Below are 13,750 nucleotides of genomic sequence, written 5' to 3'. Positions count from 1 at the left end.
TCTGTCCTCATTTGGAGCAAAACTTGCTCTAAATTCAACTTGCACTAAAGCGGTAACTAGTGCTATAGACGTGTTTGTAGCATCAGAAAAGTGACCTTAGGTGGAAAAGCCTGGATTTAAACATGTCATGAATGTACTGAACCACGCTACCAAATGTCAAGAAGGTCAAATCTTACTAGAAAGGTGTTTCCTTCAATGTATGATCATGTTATTGGAGGTCAGAGGTCAGATTAATGGACCATCAGAGCAACACAGACTTGGAAGTTAGAGTTCATCTTCCTCTTCCCAGTCGTCAGAGTCATTGATGAGGTCTATGTGTCCATTCTTCAAACCAGGAGGGTCCTGGGTTCTTCGTGAGGACCAGATCTCTCTACTCCTATCTCAGCAACGTGGGCCACAAATATTTAAGCAACCCTGCTCCCCAAGAAGTTAAACCTAGGAAATAAAAACCATGTTCTTAGTGAAGTGTGTTCATTCTCATAATGTCATACCATTCTGCACTGGTACAGTTTTGATTTCCTGTACCCAGAGGACACATTTAACATTTAGATTTTAGAGTCACTGGAGACGGTGTTTGAATGTGTTTGTTCACGTGACATTTTGGACATTTCCTTTATTGTTGTGCTGTCATGTCACCAGAGGCAGAGGAAGTGTGGATGTCTGGTGTGCCAGAGAAATACGAGGTAAGACCCGCTGCACCTGAGTTTGAATTCATGTGTTTGGCTGAATTTACCTCAGAGTACAGAATTCTCTACGGCCGCCAGATTGAAGGCTTCTTTCAGAAACGGACCGAAGGCAAGTGTGCTGTCATCAGGTTCCCTCGCTTCTCAGAGAAGAAACAACCAGAGAAGCATTACTGACGCCTGCTCAAACTATGTTTTCCTCACCGATCGGACAAAGACCTGACCAGCGAGACGTGCCCGACGTACGAGCACTTCTACAAAAGCGGCCGCAAGTGGGATCTGGGAGTCAAGAGTATCGTGGACAACAACCAGAAGCGATACAAGGGCTATGGCAGTCAAATGAACAATGCACTGGACAAGATGCGACAGATGGGCCCGACTCTGAACGCGTGGAACACCTTTGCACCAGAGGTTGAAGTCGATCGCATGGAGTGCATTGAGCAGCGGCAGCACATTGATCGCGGCGACAACGAGGACGAAGAGGACGGGGTGCCTGACTACTACGTCGACCCCAAGAGCAGCGCAGGCGTCCCGGGTATAGTTGCGTCAAAGTTAAGCCCAGACTTTGTGCGCAAAATGTACCAAAGCCTCAACCAAACGCAAGCCTCCGTCTTCGACACTGTGCACAAGTGGTGCCTGAAACGTGTTTGGGGTCACGATCCCGAACAGTTTTTCTACCTCGTCTCTGGTGGAGCTGGCTGTGGCAAATCCCACCTCATCAAGTCAATACACAAGGAAGCCACCAAAATCCTGCGCCAGCTGCCCAAAATCCGCGACCTCGCCGACATGTCCCAGCCCACTGTGTTGCTCACAGCATTCACTGGCACGGCGGCGTTCAACATATTGGGTAAAACCTTGCACGCCATCCTGAAGCTGCCAAGGAACCTGAAGCCGGCATACCAGGGCCTTGGGAATGCACTGGATGAGGTGAGAGCAACGCTGGCGAACGCAGAGATTCTCGTCATCGACAAAATCTCGATGGTTTCAAAGGAGCTGTTTGCCTACGTCCACTGGAGACTCCAGCAGATCAAAGGCAACAGGAAACCATTTGGAGGGATGTCTGTTCTGGCAGTGGGAGACTTTTACCAGTTGCCACCCCCCGGTAAAGCGGGGGGTGGTAAATGAGGAGACTGTGTTGGATCTCTGGAAAGATTACTTCCAGATGGTCAATCTCACAGAGATCATGCGCCAGAAAGACATCCTTGCGTTCGCACAACTGCTCAACATGATTAGGGTGAAGCCAAAGATGGAGCCACTCGCCAGTGAAGACGGAACCTTGCTCGCCACAGTCGTCGCTGACGTCAGTGATTGTCCACCTCAAGCACTGCACATTTTTGCGACGAACAAAGGTGGACGCCCACAATGCCGCCACAGTCGCTGCCTTCCACCGAGACATCTTTAACATTCCGGCAGACGACTACAAAAAAGATCCCCGGACTGGATGCATGCAGGCCTATGCGCAGCAGAGACCTGCCTGACGTCTTGCAAGCTGCTGCGGGAGTGCGCGTCATGGTCACGAGAAATCTCGACGTCGAAGATGGACTATGGACTTGTCAATGGGACGTTTGGAACGATCGCACACATTGTGACCAGACCCGGATCGCACGGAAAGACGACTGTGACGCTGCTTGGACTCCAACTGGATAATCCTTCGGCGGGTCAGAGATTCCGGAAAAAGATCCTGGGGCCATCTGACATTGAAAAATGGTAGGAAAAAATTAGTCACAAAAGAATGGTGCAACGACAGTTCCCAATGAAGCTAGCCTTTGCATGCACAGCCCACAAAGTGCAAGGCATGACCCTACAGTCGGTGGTGGTAAGTCTGAAGCGCGCGTTTGAGCCAGGAATGGTCTATGTGGCCCTGAGTCGGACCACATCGCTTCAAGGACTGAACGTCACCGACTTTGAGGAAAGTAAAATCTATGCAGATCCTCACATCACGTCTGCACTCGAGGGTATGAGCAGAGCTTCATTCCACGGTGTAATGCCACTCTTGCACCCCGTCCCATTGGCAGAGCAAACCATTTTCACGGTCATCCACCACAACACAGAAGGACTGACCTGTCACATGGACAACATCAGAGCCCATCATGAACTCAGGCTCACTGATGTTTTCTGTGTGACAGAAACACATTTGTCCGGATCCGTTGTGCCCCAGACGTTACACTTGGACGGGTACAACGTGTTCATGCGTAACAGACACACGTCGTACACACACTACACAGACATGGCTACAAAGGATGGAGGTGGGGTCGCAGTGTACTGTCGGAATAATCTTCGGGCTGAGGCCCGTCGATACATCCAAAACGTCACAGATCTGGAATTTGTTGTCGTCAAAGTTGAGGGACCAGTCAAAGCGTTAATCGCGACTGTGTACAAGCCTCCAAATTACAGTCTGGCCAAGTTCCTGCCAAACTTGCAAAGCCTCTTGGACAGTTTGGACATGATGAATCACCAGCCTGTCATTGTTTGTGGGGACTTTAACGAGGACCTACTTTCAGGAGGCAAGAAATCCATCAGAGAGGTGTTTCAGTCCAGAGGCTTTACCCAACTAATAACAACGGCAACGACGGAAAAGCAGACACTGTTCGACCACATCCACATCTCAGAGCCACAAACAGGCCTCCAAGCTGGTGTACTGCAGACATACTACAGTTATCACCAGCCAGTGTACTGTGTTCTGAATGTGTAAAACCAGCCAATACATACTGCGACATGTTTTTATATGAACTATTTATTGTGTATGTGTATTTATTTATTTATTTATTATCCACAAATGTGGATCATTGTGTATGGGTGCAAGTAGAGGCATCTGGCATGTCCTCCATTGCTCACATATTTTTAACTAACTTATTTGTGTTGATGATTGTAAATATGTGATTGACCATGTATTGGTATGTATTGGCTGGTTATAGCGTGTGTGTCTATATGTTGTGTTTAACGACAAATTGTGTTGGCCCGGTAATATAATGTTTTGTGTGGGGAGTGGGGGTCGGGAGGGAATCGGCGACAAAGAGAAGAGACTGGCTGAAGGAGGAACCTGGACCCTCCATGAAGAAGTCCAGGTAACACACACACATTTGTTTTAACTTTTTTATTGACGAAGAACATCAAGGACCAACAACAATAATAACTGGTAAGTGGACTTCTAATAAGGGCCTAGTAACCTGGGTTACACATGCATTAATAAATGGGCTCCCAGACTCATTTGACTTTGGGCAATTATTGGTTGGAAAAGCCAGGCTTCATTCGGGTCATTGAATCAGGATCCAGTACACAATATTCTATTCTTCTATATTTAATGACCTGAGTGTTGGTTGGCACTCTGAAGCGGCCACAGTTTACATTAACATTAACCAGAGACATGATTAATGTTGATTTCTGACTTGTCTTTGCTAACTTGCAGTGATCAGTAGTGAAGCCACATGCAGTCGCATTACCAAAATGCATCTTGTCCAAACAGTTAATCTCACCTCTCAAACCAGCAAAACATTTCATGCGTCAAAATCAGCTTGTTGGACCAAAACACTGGCAACAATTCTCAGCCAGAAAACACACACTGTCACACGTAACACATTGTAACAACTAGCAGAAATTGAGTAAAGGTACGCACCAAGCAAAGGAAAACAAATGTTTTCCTTTCTCTGTGTATCACATAAGCCGTTTCCTCATTGATTCAGTCCATCAAAGAATTGGCATGGAAGCGCATTCATTGTCCAGCAAAAGCCCAGCATAATGCATGTACAAGTACACTACAATGTTTATTGTGTATATAATGTATGATCTCAGTTTTTGACATGTAGGATCAACTAACTATTTGTTACACGTTAAGAATATTATTTCATTTGCTTCCATTTCCTTTGTCTATATCTCTGTGTCAAGTCATTTACAGTACTTTTGAAAGCAAAAACAAGTTGATGAAATTCCAGGGCTGCAACTATAATAATTACACAACAAAGCAACACGTGTAGTATAATGATTTATACTGTACAGGAATGTGACGCTTCTAGTCCTTCCTCTCTCCTGGATTTGGCCACAAGATTGAAGCAGCTGTTTGGAATGATTATTTCATTTTATCTTGGATTCATTTATACTAAGATATTTTCTACATATATATATTTCAACATGGTTAGTGCAGAAATTCAAGAACTCTAAGTGTTTTGAATATGTTTTAACAGTTATGAAAACAGTAAACATTAAGTTTATGAAGAGTTTTGACAATGTGACTTCAGTCCTATGAAAACCCAGTGCGGTTCATCTTGCAGTGTGGCGAAAACAAAGGACAAAAAAGAATACAGATCACCTCACATATATCCACTTGTTGACTAAAAACTCAGTACTTTGATATTTGATGAAGCTACAAAGCATTGCATTCATGGCTTCATAAACTTTTCTTCTCTTTTCCTCATATTAGGTTGTCGAAAATGTAGTAGACAGAAAATATTCCAGTTTGGCTCAATTTCTGGGAGAAGGATACATGAGGTAAGATTTTATAGCATGTTCATTTTCTATATTCTTCATTTGGTTTCTTGTTTGTCTCAGTGAGTCATTCTTGCCTTTCAAAGATACAACTATCCAGTGGTTGTATGAACAGCTCAAATGATTGTTCCTTATCTGTGTGTGTGTAGGGGAAAGAAGAAGTGAAAGTGTGCTGGTTGCCTTGCTCTATGTGCTAAGAATTCATACACAATTGTTCTATCTCCACTACTGTTTCATGAAGAGTCCAAGAAAGTGTTGCAGCATGTTTGTAGGACCATAACAAAAGTAGCACATGTGTCATGTATTTGCTGCACCTCCTGTTTGAACTTGGTGAGCCCATGGTAGCTGAGAGCTATCCTCACAATTGTGGGGAAAAGAGGTGTAGTGCCTGGGGTAGATAGGTTGTAGGAACCTATTCCAGCAGCATTTTGCAGTGAGGATGAGAGCAGTGTCAGCAGCGATATTAGAATACATGAAGGATAACAGGGCAGGAAGAAGCAGTAAGAAAGATGAGGAAGAGGAGAAGACTTAGGAATAGCAGTGGGAATTTTAGGGAACTCCATTTCCATTTCCAGAAGGAGAGTTACCTTAAACTACATGACTCTGTGAACAGAACCTGATGGCCGGCAGGTTTTCTTCAACAAACCATTGGTTTCTCTGTGTATCACATAAGCTGTTTCCTCATTGATTCAGTCCATAAAAACATTGATTCCATCTCTTGATTATATTTCTCAACTCAGCATAATGCATGTGCTTTTTTTTATAAGTTCCACTACAATGTTTATTGTGTATATAATGTAAGATCTCAGTTTTAAAATTCTAAATGGGTGTGAAGCGTTACTAACTATTTGTTTCTTTCACTCAGGATGTAAATGTTCCCACTGTTCGCCAGAATAGAATTTATACAATGAAGAAAAAATACAATCCAAATCATATTTGTGATAAGCCTATATGTTAATATTTCTGAGTGAAGAAGAAACAATGACTTTCTTAAATAGACTGTGAATAGCAAATCTTGATTCAAGGAAATGTAAGTATGTTCCATGATTAACTAATGGAACACAGAATCAAACTTTATTGTGAAGTTATTGATACTTTTGACCAATGTAACTGTTTTATTTACAGAGAAATCTTCTCAATCTGCATATACATGCATTAGAATGGTAGTATCAGAGATCCATTTATGAAGGCTTTTTTTGTTTACCATTGTCACGTGGGCTGTAACGGGGACGTAACAACCATGAACATGAATTCCGTCAGGTTCAACCAACTCAGAGTTTCAGTCCTGAATCCGACAACTTGAGAGAGAGAAAATACATGGGGTGCATGTGGTGTGACATGGCTGCTGCAGCATGCCCGATTATACAGTATCTAATTGAAAGTGTTACATGGCTTTTGGAGCCACGACCCTACTGAATGTTTCCACAGCTCATGTCTTTCTCTTCTCTACGTGCAGCTATGCAGCCCTCCGACATCAAACAGTGTAGAAAACAAGTACAATCTGTTTCAAATGATGAAGATAAATACCTCATTGTACCAGAAGGCAAGTGAAGTAGCCAAGCTTCTAAAACCTTCAGAACAAACTTCATTATGACTTAGCTCAACTCAACATGCACACATTGAAGCTGGCAGCAACCACAGGCCACTGACTGTAGCAGGTCAAACAAACCCATTGCATCCTGCATATGTACACGTCCCACATCCATTTCCCATGTATTTTAGCTGTTAGGCTCAGAGTTTCCTGCTTTCTGAAACAGCCTCAAACCTTTTCTAGTGTTTTTCTTTTTTTTTACGCAGAGCATAATAAAAAAACATTGCACAAAAGTCATGTGTCTGTGTGTTACAGGCCAAGGTGTTTTTCTTTCAATCTCATCAAGAATACAGAATACTCAAATGTTGAAACTCACTCGGTTTCTTCAAGTGTTCATGTCATAGCTCCTTATTAGACCACATAACCGACCTTTGACCCTGACCCCAAAAAGTGGACTTCAATTTCCTCTTCAGTTACATTGAGCCACTTCAACAAACTGAATGTCTGTAAATGAAAACACTCTTAATCATGAATGAAATCCATTTATTTGAGTGTTTTGTTTTGCTTTGTTTAAACATGATCTTAAAGTTTGCACTGTCTGATAACAACTTGTTGTGTTCTGATACTTTGCAGTGGCAAAACCTGGGATGACACATGGGAGCCTGCAAACACATTTGCACAACAACACCACACTGCCACCCCTGAGTCTCCTCCTCCTTCTGGTTCAGTTAGCTGAACCTAACTGGTTGGGCTCTACTCACAGCAGGGGAAAAGAGACAATCGACAGAAATGACTGACACTGAGCTCAAATCAAATACTGTGCTGCAACACGTGTCTTTTGTGTTTATTGAAGGAATGTGTTCATGGATCTTGTGTTCTATGCCATTCACACATCAACCATGTTAAATGACATCTGTTAAACATCAATCATTTATTAAGCTCAACATGTAAGAAAGTCAATCAAATCAAATAGAAATCATCATTCTTATACTTCAAGTACCAGCACACTAGGGCTATTGAGTGTTTAGGCTTGCTGAACTTCAGTTAAGTGTTGGCACAGTGCATGTACCCAGTATATGTTTGTGTTTCTTCCAGACAGTTGACACACATTAAGCACGTTTTGTATTTGGCATTAACTGAGGTTGTCATAGTTTGTATGCATGCATGGAGCCTATTTATTTCACACTGAGAGTCAAAATCCACAAACAGTAGATTCATACATTACTTAACGAGCTCGATTATTGGAATTGCTCCACAAATATAGCAAGTGATGATAAACTATTTAGAAAATACAAGAAAGAAAGATTAGGAACAAACAGACAATCAGCCAATAATAGGCTTTCATATCCAAATAAGATTAGAGTGTTCAAATAATACATATAAAAGAATAATAAATATACGTATATAGGTATATAGCTATATAAGCATAACATAGGAATAAAGAAATATATAGTTTCAAATAAATTAACAATGATAATAAGTGTCAAATATCTAAAAATATAGCAATGTGTTGATTATTTTTGTTTGTCATTAGGGTTAATGTATCATGTACATATTGAATTCAACCATGAAAATACTGTAAGCTATACTTATACTTATCAATCCGGTTTTTAATTCTGACGTAACACCCTTTCAAAATACAATTTCCGGATCCAAACGCTGTCATACTCTCACTACACTACGCCCGGCTGTATTTTCCTTACTGCCAATTCCCATTTGAAGTTTTTCTTTTAATGATATCCTCTTCAAAACACACCAAAGTGTCCTTGAGAACTCCACGACGGTGTTTTTTGACGACTACATTACCCATGATCCTTAGCCACAGATTGAATTTATTTTAAACTGATCAAGATTTAGATTTTGTGCACATATCCACTTTTTTAACATAGCATATTTCATGTATAAGCAGAGTAATTACTGGTTTGACTGTACAAGATATACATCACCAGATGCTTTTTGCGATTAAAACTCTAGTTGCAAACCGGAAGTCCAACTTAGCTAGGCTACCTGAAAGGATATTTCAAGAATACTTGCTAAACCATCTTAAATAGAACAAATGACGTAGTTATTCTAAACATAGCTCAACCAAATACAGTGTCATTTGTAATTTGGCTGTACTACACATCTTTGATACATTTGGTAAATGCGTTTTTACAACCCTATTTTGATGTCAACTGGATAAACTACAATTGTGGTGATGGTATGCAACAAGCTGTATGGCCCGCCCCTAGGGAATTGTAGTTTTCTTTCAAAAATAGTCTTTTCCATAGAATTGAGAGATGCAAATAATGAATTGAGAGTACACAAATGAGTTGAAGGGGATAGTTACAATGTGTGTGTAATCAGATTTTCAATAATTCATTGTTCATTTGGTTATTAGAAATGAATTTCAACCATATTTGACCAAAATTGTATAGATGGACTATATTCACATGATAGCTAAGGTCAAGCGCTCTCTATAACAGTTGGTTCCATGTCTGTAGCCACTTTGGTTGCTGAATTATAACCCTTCAAACATACAACAAGGCCAAGGTTCAAAGGTCATTCATTCAATGTAGGAGCCACGTAGAGTCTTCATAATGATACATGTTACTCACCAGGCTGAGATCTTTCCAATGATGTATTTGGTTTAGCTTTGAGACAACATTTGGATTTTCTCATTTCATGGACACAGGCCATCCCAGACCTAGTTTCAGACAGCACTTTGAGGGCCATATATAAAATAAAGATCTGTGTTTATTTCTTTTTTTGTTTAGTTTTAATGTAAATAGTCACCAAAATAAAGGATAAAGAAATATAAAGTCTGTTTTATTAGCCAATGCAAGCATATAACCTACATTAGCATTTGCTCCCCCAAAAGATTTGGTTATATATGCACATATGACACGCCTATTATTGTTGGTATTTCAGTTATTACTATTATTGTTATTATTATTGTTATTATTACTGTTATTATTATTGTAGGGCCACACGGTTGTTGGCGTAGTGGTAGAGCCCCGGTTGGAACCAGGGCCTTTCTGCATGGAGTTTGCATGTTCTCCCAGTGTGTGCGTGTGTGCGTGGGTTCTCTCCGGGTTCTCCGGGTTCCTCCCACAGTCCAAAGACATACAATATGGGGATTAGGTCAATTGGACACCCTAAATTGACCATAGATAGGTATGAGTGTGAGAGTGAATGGTTGTTTGTCTCTATATGTGTGTGGCCCTGTGATGGACTGGCCAACTGTCCAGGGTGTACCCCGCCTATCGCCCCACGTAGCTGAGATTGGCACAGCACCCCCCGCGACCCTCTGGTGGAGGATAGAGCGGTAGATGATGGATGGATGGATTATTATTATTATTGTTAATATTACTATTTTCACATGAGAGCAATTCATATACAATTATTTAAATATTTTGTTTCAATTGACTCGTGATTAAAGAAGAAATGCCGTTGTACAACAATAAGAATAGCCTATGTAGCCCCAGTACATGATTACAGTATATGCTTGTTTACATGTATGTATATACATTATATACAGGATGAGTTCCCCTATACTCATTCAAAAGAGAACATAAACAAGTATCTGTGGTTGTTACGACCAGGCCTAGGAGAAAACCTGATCACAACATCAAATAATGACACTCCCCTTCTCAACTCCCAAGAAAGCACCAGCAACAAGTCAAACAAAGCATTTGAACCAGTTTATTAAAATCAAGTACAAAATGTCTGCTGGCAGTCTTGCTGTGAGTGCTTTGAGGAAGTCCGCTGCAGCTGGGATGATCAGGCCTCTTATTCAGAGTCCTTCCTGTGCAGGACCAATCAGCTCCCAGGATCCACCCTAGACTCACCCACATAGGCCATGCACACCTGCAACCCATCTCACACGCAGACACATACACACAGGGAAGAAGCAGTCACAACCCTGGGGTCGTAACAGTGGTTCATTAAGTCACAACAGCTGGACAGTATGTTATCTAAACTGCTAAACTCTGTTAAGCACATGAAGTGCAGGTAACTTTGTCGGTAGGATACCAGTTACAAACAGGCTGGTTAGTGAACCACGCATGGTTCAACGTGCCAATGGATTCCGTCTTTGTGTATTTTTAGCTAAGGCTGGACCAGAGAATATTTGCTTCAAACTGATTGTTCTTGGTGAAATTTGCAGGAAGTGAGTAGCCATGGTGTATTTTATGTGGAGCCCACTGCCCCAGAATCTTTTATTCTATTTATTATTATTATTTATTGATTTAACCTATATGAGCTGCATCCCCTGATGCTTTGTAAACAGTCTTCCCTGTCCTCTCATATCTGCTGTCTATATAAACATAATAATACTAATGATAGTAATACTAGAAATGAAGGAGATTTTGTCCGTTTTGTCTAAAACACTCCTGCTGGAAACCATGCTACCATGGCTCATTTGTTTTGTTGCAATGGTAAGAAGTATTTTTGGGCCAGAGGGCATCACGTGACCAACCTACAGTAGCATTTGTAATTCCACTGGCACAAGAAAGTGGAGCAGCGGTAACGGGTACAATTACAGTGCATCATCAGAACTGTCCGAGTCACTGTCACAATCATCCGGCTTGTGCAAGAAGCTCATGTTCATTTTTATAATCGGGTCTCATGTAAACTAGGTATGCACTGATTAATCGGCCGGTGACCGGAATTGGCCGTTGTTCACGTGGTCGTGGCCGGTGACCGGTGACCGGCCGTTCAGACAGAGATATGCCGATTTTATGCCGGTCAAATTCACTTGCGCGCCGCGTGATCAACAGCGCGCAGCAACAGCAGGACACGTTGTAACGTGAGCTGGTGCAGGTGAATGTCCGAGTGAATCTCGCGGGAACCACCATGGCAGACCCCCGAATCGTAGTAAGGAGACCTCCGAAGACTGCTAGCTCCTTTAGCTCGGATTAGCTCGTTACAGCAACAACATATTAAACCACGGGACTTGGTCTGCGTTGAAGAACGGCACTTTATTCACATCACTGCAGGGTGATACACAACCCCTCTTGTTGTTGTGCGGCAAAAACAATAAGAGGAATAATTCGAAATATGCAGGGTGACAGAGACATTCACCTGCCGCTCGCTAATGTAAACACGAGGCACACGTCACTTCGTGCGCCACCTACGCACCTATCTGACGTCACACGCAACACTCGGCTCCACTCGCCTTGCCTCGCGTGCCTTGGCAGGAATCGTCCCAAAAAATGGCAATTGGTGCATCCCTGACGTAAACATAGTGCACGTCTTTTCCAGTCAATCGTCATGGAAACATAATGCTTATCCAGTGGTGCTGAGTTTTGACAGAGAAGTTGGTTTGGACCAGAGTGAAAACAAACATGTGTACAAGCTGTGAGAGGAAACTAAGTATCACTGTATCTCGCCAGTATGTGTGAAAACAGCCACTGTGGCTGCACTTGAGTTTTTAAAGGAATTGTTGTTCATAGGCCAGTCAGATACAGGCCTGGATGTTATTCATGAGTGGGGTCAAGTAAAACAATAAATATTTTCATATTTTTGTAACAGATTTATTCTTTTAAGCATGAATATTAATTTATGCAACTGCAATGGCTTTATTTTAGTGAGGTCCAGACCCTTGTCATGTATAACAGACTGTTTCTGGGGACGCCGCTCTGAGTTTAAAGAGAACATATGCAGGAGATTTAGCGTATGTTTAATTTCTACCTTCATTGAATAGCTTCAGACTAATTGCAATGTTTGATAAATGTAACAGAGCCTCTGACAGATATGACAACACAAATACACACATTGTAACATGTAATTGTAATTTATAAATCGATATAAGTCGTGTTTTGATAAACATTATATTTCCAATTAATTATTTAACTTGTAAGCCGTGTAAGAAGCGGGATAATGTTTAGTTAGTTGGTTGTTATTATTATTATTTCTCCATAACAACCCCCGTACTGTATTTGTCTGCCTAGATACATGTCTGATCATTTTTCTTGTGTAATATCTTAGTGTTTTTGTTCTTTCTGTTGCTGGTCACACATAAAAAGAGTCACTTTTTTTGTGGACCCTCACTAATGTTTGCCCTCTCTTCAGGTCCTCTCGTCTGTCCTACCCCAAGTCTGATAGACCACTACCAGACCCACCCACCCGCTTGCTGTATCCTGTACATGGACTTTGGTATGTTTTCTAAATAAAATAAATCACATTGACCTTAAAGGTGTATTTACCTTAATCAAAGGCCCCAGTTATGGAAAAATGAACTGGAAATGCGAGTTGTGTAACTTCACAACATTAAAAAGATCAGACCTGTTGAAGCACAGCAGACTAATACATGGGCATTTCGGTCGAGTCCAATCCGTACCCTGTCTCTATGCGGATTGTCCTTGCACCTTCAGGACATGGGGTGCATTAAGGACACATTGGTCAAGGCATCATTCCCAAGCAACCAAGCCAGGCAACATCCTTTCGTATACGTGCATAGTCTGTAACTTGTGATGAGAGACAATATTTTAAACATATTGGCAGCCATCTAAAAGAGTTTGAAACTGTGCCTTGTGTTTTTGAGGGTTGTGATTACAAGACCAACATATGTACAACATTTCACAGCCATAAGAGTAGAAAACACAACCCACATACGTTGAAAGATTTTAAGACCACTGTTTTTCGTCAACACCAAAACAAGCCGGACGAAGAAAGTGACTTTGTTGAGGATGAAAATAACTATGGCTCTGTCCTTGAGGAGGAGGATGACTAAGAGAGTGGGGTTGCTCCTCCTGAAAATGGAGAGCATATTCAATGTCTCCAATGCATAAATGAAATAGTGGAGGAACTTCATTTCCTTACAGCGAGAATGTTTGATCATTTTTCCTTCCCACCAAGAAACATTAATGTTGTTACTTTGTGATCTGGTCTGTCCTTTAATATTTCCTTTTTTCCCCCTTTACTTACTCACTAGATCAAGGAAGAGTTCTTGAGAGCAGAGCATTGAGAATAAAAGGGATGTAGTTGTCTGCTGCCTCATTGAATACCTCGGTGAAAGACAAGAAGATCTTTTCCATGACTGCCAGGTAGGCTATTTCATTGATAACAGGTGACT

Source organism: Solea solea, chromosome 6 (genome assembly GCF_958295425.1).
Source record: "Solea solea chromosome 6, fSolSol10.1, whole genome shotgun sequence".
NCBI lineage: Eukaryota > Metazoa > Chordata > Actinopteri > Pleuronectiformes > Soleidae > Solea > Solea solea.
This window is presented reverse-complemented; position numbering follows the sequence as displayed.